Raw genomic sequence first — 8,634 nt, 5'->3', positions numbered from 1 at the left:
TTTTTTTTTTTTTCCATTTTGGAGATGTTCCATTTTAAAGTTAGGGGCATTCTGTCCCTGGAGTTGGAAGACTGAAAAATCAAAAGGCTTTTATTTTCTCTCCATGTAGAGAAGCATAGAAACTTATTGACAGATGCTTGAACTAGATACAATTTTCCATTCTATTTCATTCAAGTTCATTTTCACATTGACTGTTTAATTTTTTAAATGGTAATGAAAACTTTTTTGAACTTCTCTATAAATAGAGAAAACAGGATCACATGACATCCTATCTATTCAAATAATCATGGAAGTCTGGAAGCACACTGCTCACATTAAGTACTTCTCAGGAACGCTCTCAAGCGCATGTATATATGATCTCCAACCCAGGAGCCAAGGAGAGTAGAATTCCATACATGGGAAAGCACCTGAGACATAATCAAGTCCAGACACACATATGCACACATGCCCTTAACAATAAAAGTATCAAAGTCCAAAGAGATAAAAAATATACAGAATCTACAACTCTGTGCACTGAGGCTCAAATCTAATATTTCCAACTGATTAAAATATTTTTCCTATCCTGAACTGTGTGTACAAGATTCTAGAGGCATATTAATATTAGGGATGCACAACTTGCAATGTAAGCTGTTTTCTCTCTTATGGCTATTTCAAAATTCTATGTGTCGCATTAGTGCACACCTGTAATTCCAGCGATGCAGAGAGGCTGAGGCAGGAGGATGATAAGTTGGAAGCCAACATGGGTTGAGACACTATTTCATATCCTCCTGCCTCTGCCTCTTCAGCATATCCTACTGGCATGTGCCACCACTACCAGTGAGACACTATTTCAAAGTAAAAACATGTTCAGAAGTGCCACTGAGTGCTAGGGCATCTGCCTAAGATGTATGAGACCTCAAGTTCAATGCCCTGTACTGGACAAAAAAAAAACTCAGTGTTTTTTCAATATGATGGGTAGCCGTCTGCATCACAATCACTTGAGGTCTTTCTAAAACATCAAGTCCTTTTATCCACCCTAGCTCTACCAGAGGGGAGGAGATAGCAAACTTTAGAGTGTGTAGTTATGAAGCACAATTCAGGGTATTGTTATGAACGATAAAGTTTGAGAACCACTAACATCTGGGATCTGTTATGGACATGCACACAGTGAAATTACTAAATTAGAGAAAAAAAATCTTACAATTCACTAAAAAATGAACACGCTTTAAAATCTCAAATCTGGATGGTTAACCACTAGTGCTTTTGCTACATGATCCAAATGTGCCAGTCCACATTTGCACTCAGTGCATTTTTCAGAGGACTGTTTGCTCACTCACTTTCTGACTTGTAAAGCCACCCAAACAAGAGTTTTAGTCAATGAAAGCACATGGCTTGCAGCAAGTATAAGGCATTGCAGTTTGCTTCACTTACAAACACAGCTAGCAATGAATCCTGTAGTTTCTCAGCAGAGACACGCTAAATGCTATAGCGTTTCAAACCAGAAGAATGGCATAGAAACTGCCATGGAAAAGAATGCCTTGGTATCCCATCCCTTTCCCTTTTAATGTATTCTTTACTCAAAAATGAAAATAACATAATTAAAGTTGAACATCAGTTTTAAAGTATTTTAGATAACATGTCAAATTTGGAAACATGATATCTCTTAAAGTTCAATGAACCCAGAAATGGCATTTCAAATATAGAGAATTCACAGATAATTTTCCAGAACTCCAACTTGGGCTTGATTCTTTTTTGTCCCCAGCAGTTATTATTTCCTGTCATCATCTTTTAGTACAAGTCTGGCACTCTCTGTACTATGTGAATGAATTGGAGCATCATTGGAGATTCACTTTTAAGACAAAATACATCCCTTTATGTCTTAATATAAAACAGTAATGATTAGAAAATCCTCAAGAATGTACAGCCAGTGTTTGATTATAAAGGAGCTATTCTCATTATTTCCTAACTGTGAATTAATTTTACATGGCTGTTACTATTATGAAATATTACTATAGTACACTATTTCCAGTATGCAGAAGTCATTCTTCTTATCATCATTATTATCACACTGGAGCTGTTTACTCAATGGTAGCTATCCTTTTTAGTCAACTGAAAGTCCTGGTCTCTGCTTATAGATACTTTGAATATTTACATCTTACGGACAATGGTGAATGAATTCAGAGCAAAGGCTAAAGAAGTTCAAAAAAACTAAAAAGGTGAAGAAAACTCATCCTTCTGAAGGGTTATCAGCAGGGTTATTTAAGATCATATGGTGGCTCATGCCTGTTGTATTAACATTGGGAGGGTGAAACAAGAGAAATGTGAGTTGAGACCACGTGTCCATATTTGTATAGGTAGTCACAGACCAGTTTGGACTACAGAATGAGATCGTGTCTCAAAAACAGAAAACAAAAAGCAAATAAACAAGGAAAAAATGTGTGTCTATAATGATGCAATGTTCATTATTATCTCAGACATTTGTGTTCATTGTCATATAAAAAGTTGTATCCACCTGTAAGATCCTCAAGTATTTCATCACCCATAACACAGGTGGGTTTCCAGTCATAGTTTTCTATAAATATTTGTTGAAAAACCTTAAATAAACTAGGTAGAGATGGTCAGATGTTTCCAGTATTTGAACTGGATCAGTTCTACAATGTTTCATCAAAATGGTGTTTTAAAACGTCTCTATCTGAAATGGAATTGCCTTTTGGATTTTTGGCTAAGATCGAATATAAAATGTTGGGAAAAAATTGTGATCAAGAAAATGCCAACATTATGTCTGATTAACAGACATTATACAGGAATTGAGGATTAATTACAATTCACCTGCTGAGGAGCGAAGGCAGCAGAAAGGCAAAGACAAAACTTGCTGTGAACCTCCACACCTGAGACCACATTCTTACATCTGGCTAGTTTCACACTTCTTATCAGTAACCCCCTTTTCCAAATTCCAGTCCAGGTCAAAGAGCCAGGCTAATCTTTCCTCCTGCACCTAATTCTCTGAGTTGTCTTAAACTCTTTACAGTCCAATTTGCTTATGTAATTGTTAAATAGCATTTTATGATCTATGAAAACCAGTCCCTAGGCTTTCAGTGATGTGGCATGTAGCTGGAAACATCCTTTCTTGTGACTGGCAGAGTATCTGCGAACTGACAGATCCTTCAACCTTAGCCAATATTCTAAGGCAGGATGTTGCATGTAAACCGTTACTATTTTCAAAATGTACATTTGTTTGTTAGAACTCTGAGGAAAGCAGTAAAAGGAACTTTACTGATGATCCTTTTTTAGATAAATGGAGTCGGGGGGACTCAGTGGGACTGTCTCACCCAAGAACATACACATAAATAATAGGAGAGCAGGAGTAAAGTGGTCTTCTGATGACATTCAGTATTTTCCTGGTAAATGCTTATTCCATCCCTATATCTTAGAAGTTTTACAAACTTAACTCTTCCAGAAGTGTACGATTCTATGTAGAATAAAAAACTGAGTTAAAAGTAGGTGGAAAAACAAACATGTAATAACTCCACATTACATCTTACACAGAAAGGATAACATATTCTCTGGAATAATGGGGCTTACATCTTTAAAAATATTATAAGACTGACTTTGACAAGGCTGGTTCCTTAATTTATAGTTTCACAACAGTGTCTGAGAGGCAGAACTCTTTCGCAGCTTTTTGTGCTCGTTATTCTAAATTGGCAGCCGATAGAAGTGGTCTGTGTATGACCCCACCAGTTACTAGTTACCTTCTGGAAAGAAAAGAAACTCTTTGTCTCAGTAAAAGAGACAATAACTTTGACCAATTTTTTTAAAATAGATGAATATGTACAAAAGTGAAACCAGCATCACAATTCCTATACAGTTCTTTATCATCATTGATGTTTTATTATATAGTGCTATCAATTCACAGTTTAAAAGTCAAAGTACCATGGGAGCACAGTTCTTCTCACTTATTTGCACAGATTGTCTAAGGTAATGAATCCAAATCAAAATTGATCAGACAATTGTTCTCTTCGATTGGCTTCTGTCCAGTTTCTCATCAAGTATCAATTCTATGCTTCTCTTTAAAGATCTACTTTTTAATCCCTTTTTTCTATATCTTTCCCTATGGCTTTGTATGTTTGTTTTAATTTTTCCTTTCTAAGGCTTGGATTCTTGGATATTCATGTCTTATAGTTCTAGACCATATGTTCAATAGCTATCATTTTATCTTAGTTTTTACATTTTCTATAGATACACCACCTTTTCTCAGGGCATATGCCTTTCAGATATAATAAATAGTATAATATGAAATCTCATATAAATAATGCCAGCAAAGCCCACCAAGTCAAGAAAATTTCAGGAAAGGAGGATAAGCTAAGCAAACATCAAAACCAAGTCTACTGTAGTTAAACACAATGCATTGTTACCCTACTCGACACAATGAAAGAGAACATGTGAAATAATGGACACACATAGACTTGTACTTCAACTAGACCAGAGAACACCATGGGAAGTTAATAAAGGTGGTAACATGTGGACTGAGATTTGAAAAATGAATGGATAATGGAAGCTAGGGAAAAACAATGAAACGGGATGTGCAGAAGTATAGAAAAATCCAGTATCTGGAAGCAACTATGGGTATTTTATTACCCACTTTCTGACTACAAGGGAGAAAAGAACCATTGATAAGTCTGGAGAATTAGGTGACAAACAGATTACAGAGTATTAGCCATGATCACTAAGGAATTTGATTTTATCCTAGGTGCAACATTGAGAAAAGTTATTACATGAATGCACTAATAATAGCATAAAACATCTTATAATTAACATAGCTAAAATGCTAGTAAGGGAATATACAATAGCTAACATATCTTGGGCCCCATGATGAATGCTTGAGATGTATCATCACAACTAATTCTTCTATATTTAAATTTCATTTAATTTTATTTTATATGTATGGGTGTTTTGCTTGCATATATAATATATAGATGTATGTATGTGTGTGTGTGTGTGTGTGTGTGTGTGTGTACCTGTGCATGCAGTGCCCACAAAGGTCAGAAGAGGGTGTTAGATATCCTAGAATTGGAATCATAGATGGTTGTATGCAGTCATGTGGATGTTGGGAACTGAACTTGGGTCCTCTGCAAGAGTAGCCAGTGTTCTTAACCTCTGAGCTATCACTCTAGCCCTTATTGTCTGTTTTGTAAATGCCTATACTATAATAAGAAATAATCCCTATGGGGCTGGGATAGATGGTTCAACTGTTAAGAACATCACATACATACTGCTCTTCCAGAGGACCCAAGTTTGATTCCCAGCACCCAAGTCCAGAGGCTTACAATGGCCTGTAACTCCAGCTTTTCCTGCCTCTGCAGGTTCTCAAATAAACATGGCAGCACAGGAATATAGTTAAAAACAAAATAAATCTTTAAAAAATAAAAAAGAATTTCTATTTTAAGTATTTTTCCAAGGTACTTACTCGACCACCAATAGCATAGTGTGCCTTTGGCCTTTTGATTTCCTGCTTTGTAGGCTGAGGAGATCAGTAAAAGCACAGAAGAGGCATATTCAAAGCATTTCCATTGCAAGTTGTAAGGAAAACTAGCATTTAGCTAAGCTGAAGTTAAAATTGTTTGAGGCACAGAAGCAGCATAGTTTTAAAACTTTACATTCATAAGGAGAGAAATAGAAAACTTTGTTCAACATCACTTAATATAAAAGGGCTTGATTTTATTTGACCACAAGATTAATATGCAGGAACACTGTAATATATCTGTTAAGAAATCTCAGCTTTATTGACAACTTTGGCACATAAGATAAGAAAAAGTATTGGTAAATAAAACCTTTTACACTGAGTGGGCATTCCACTCCAATACAATTTCCTTGATGTCTTTCTCTCTCTCTCTCTCTCTCTCTCTCTCTCGCTCTCGCTCTCTCTCTCTCTTATCTAACATCCAATCAATATCAAATCTCATTTATTTTACCCTTTAGGGATAGCTCATGATCCATTGCAGTACTGAATTGAAATTGGAAACAATGAGACAGGAGTTAGCTCTCCCTGAATAGCAAAGATAAGGGTCCATGGTAGATTTTAAATTAGTCACGTGGCCTAAGACCAAAAGAGAGATGTTGATTTGATCAATAGCTTAAAATGAATCGGGAGAGACAGTGTATCAAGATGACCATGACACATGACTACTCATTCTCCTGATTGGACAAGTAACACATGACTCCTATGTGTGTTCCCAGATTTTTTTTGAGTGTAAGACAAAAAATTGGGGAATCATTAGTTTGGGTGGCTTTCATAGCTGTCAATCATCCAACATCCTAGCTCCCCAAACTAAGCTCACCAACAGCTGAGAGGGGCTCTGTTGAATTAAAAAAAAAAAAACCACATCAGTTATCAATATGAATTCATCGTATGCAATTTTATGTTATATAATATACATATAATTTGACAGAAAGATATAAATACATGTGTATGTGTGGGGGTTTTTTTAGCAAAAACAGAAGATTAATTAGCACATCAAACATGGAGACCTTGGTTTCTAAATATTAGTTTTAATTCAAAAGAACAAGGAACCCTCAAAGAAACAGCCAAGTCAAAGGCTGGGTCAGAGAAACTAGAAAATGCACTTGGAACATTTTATTGTGTCAGAAAGTAAGAAAATGCTAAAATAACAAGAGCCTGGCCCAAATAAACAAACAAACTCCAGCATATTTGCCTGAATAGTTCACTAAGACTAGCAGATAAAATCATGTTTGAGTAAGAAGATTATTATAGAGCAGTTTCAGAGTAATCACCCACAAGTACTTCATACAAAGGGAAAAATCAATCATAAGGAAGGTTATGTTAGACCAAATTAGCAGCCATAAGTTTAACTAATCGAAGTTAGTATCACTAACAGCAAAAGTAGTTGACCATCATAGGACTGCCGATAAACTCTAAGAACATAAACTCACTTGTACAACATCATGATCTAATATGTAGACTTGAAGTTAATTTTGAGGAAACATCAAAGAGATCCAAAGCATAGTCTACAAAGTTACCATTTTCGCTCTGTCAGAAAAGGTTAAAATCATAAGGCAGGACTGGAGATATGGCTCAGCAGTTAGGAGCACGGCTCTTCTTGCAGAGTCAGGACTGAGGTTTGGTTCCCAGCAACCGCATGGTGGCAAACAGCCGTCCATTACTACAGTTCCAGGGGATCTGGCACCCTCTTCTGACCCCTGAGGGCATTGCATGACACGGGTGCATTTACCTACATGCAAGCAATACACTCATACGCATAAAATAAAAATAATAAAAAATAAAGAAAATCATGAATTTATGACATTTAAATTAAAATTGTGAATTAGATAATACTGCATTATGCTTCTTGATTTTGATGGAAGTTCTTTGTATAAAAAAAGCCTTCAGGGCATATATCTTAGTGTGTTTGTATATAGTAGCATGAAAAGAGTAAATGCTAAGAAAATGGAGTGAAATTTTAAGAATTCAGCACAATAAAGTTCTGTGCATTACTTTTTGCATTTTCTTTTTTTCTGTAAGGAAACAAACAAAAAGGTTTGCATGTGATCTACACAAAAGTTTATTTCCTGAATCTGTTAAAAGATCTAGTGCAGGATAATATATCCTTAATCCACCAGTCTAGAAACTTCCGTGTGTGATGTACAAAAAGAAGAAAAGACTATGAAGTCTCTTTTTATATAACCCTGTGCTCTTATTTGATATAATTCATATTTTTTCCTATTTAGTTTTTATTCATAATCATAAACTTAACTCTGCAATCCAGCTAGACTTGGAGGGAAATAAGGAGAATATGGAACCCAAAGAACATTGAGAGCACAAAGATTATGGGATACTATGAGCATATGGGGCAGAGGATGCTCTCCTGAACTACAGAAGGAATGTTCTGGTGGTTAACATGCACACAAGTCAAAAGTGTTAGAGCTGTCCACAGTCGGAAATGGTGATCTTATTGCTGATCTTGCCATTCCTGGAACCTAAGTGTTCCATGGCTTCCATGATGCTCATGCATTTCACCTTCCCAAGGATCACGTGTTTGCCATCCAACCACTCAGGCTTGGCAGTGCAGATGAAAAACTGGGAACCATTTGTGTTTGGTCCAGCATTTGCCATGGGCAAGATAACAGGACCTGTATGCTTCAGAATGAAGTTCTCATCCTCGAAAATCTCCCCATAGATCAACTTGCCACCAGGGCCCTTATGGAGAGAAGTCTCCACCATGGCACATGAATCCTGGAATAATTCTGTGAAAAGAGGGATCCTTTAACAAAATACTTTCTCTGCAGTGCTCAGAGTATGGAAATTTTCTTCTGTCTTTGGAAGTTTGTCTGCAAACAGCTCGAAGGAAACCGGACCCAAAGACCCACCATCGCCAACAATGTTGAAGAACTTGGTGGGGTTGACCATGGCTGACAGCAAGTGGCTACAGGGGACAGCGGTGTCAGCAAAGCATAATTTGTGTTTTAACCCATACTGAAGAGCTCATTTTCTCATTTAACAATAACAAGATAATCAGACTTTAATAATGTAATTTCAGAGTAAGAAAAGTAGAAAGCTAGGTCAGCAAGACTGTGATTTGGGATATTAAGAAACCAAATTATTCTACAGGGGTCAGACTTCAGGCCGCATCCACGACAGGT

General features: G+C 36.5%; 1 pseudogene; it reads right to left on the bottom strand.

The window, feature by feature from the left end:
- Window positions 1–7,912: 7,912 nt before the first annotated feature.
- LOC103737019 lies at window positions 7,913–8,401 on the bottom strand (annotated as a pseudogene).
- Between the last annotated feature and the right edge of the window lie 233 nt (window positions 8,402–8,634).

Source organism: Nannospalax galili, unplaced genomic scaffold (genome assembly GCF_000622305.1).
Source record: "Nannospalax galili isolate Female #2095 unplaced genomic scaffold, S.galili_v1.0 scaffold377, whole genome shotgun sequence".
NCBI lineage: Eukaryota > Metazoa > Chordata > Mammalia > Rodentia > Spalacidae > Nannospalax > Nannospalax galili.
The sequence above is the reverse complement of the archived record's forward strand: the minus strand, read 5'-3'. Positions and strand labels throughout refer to the sequence as shown.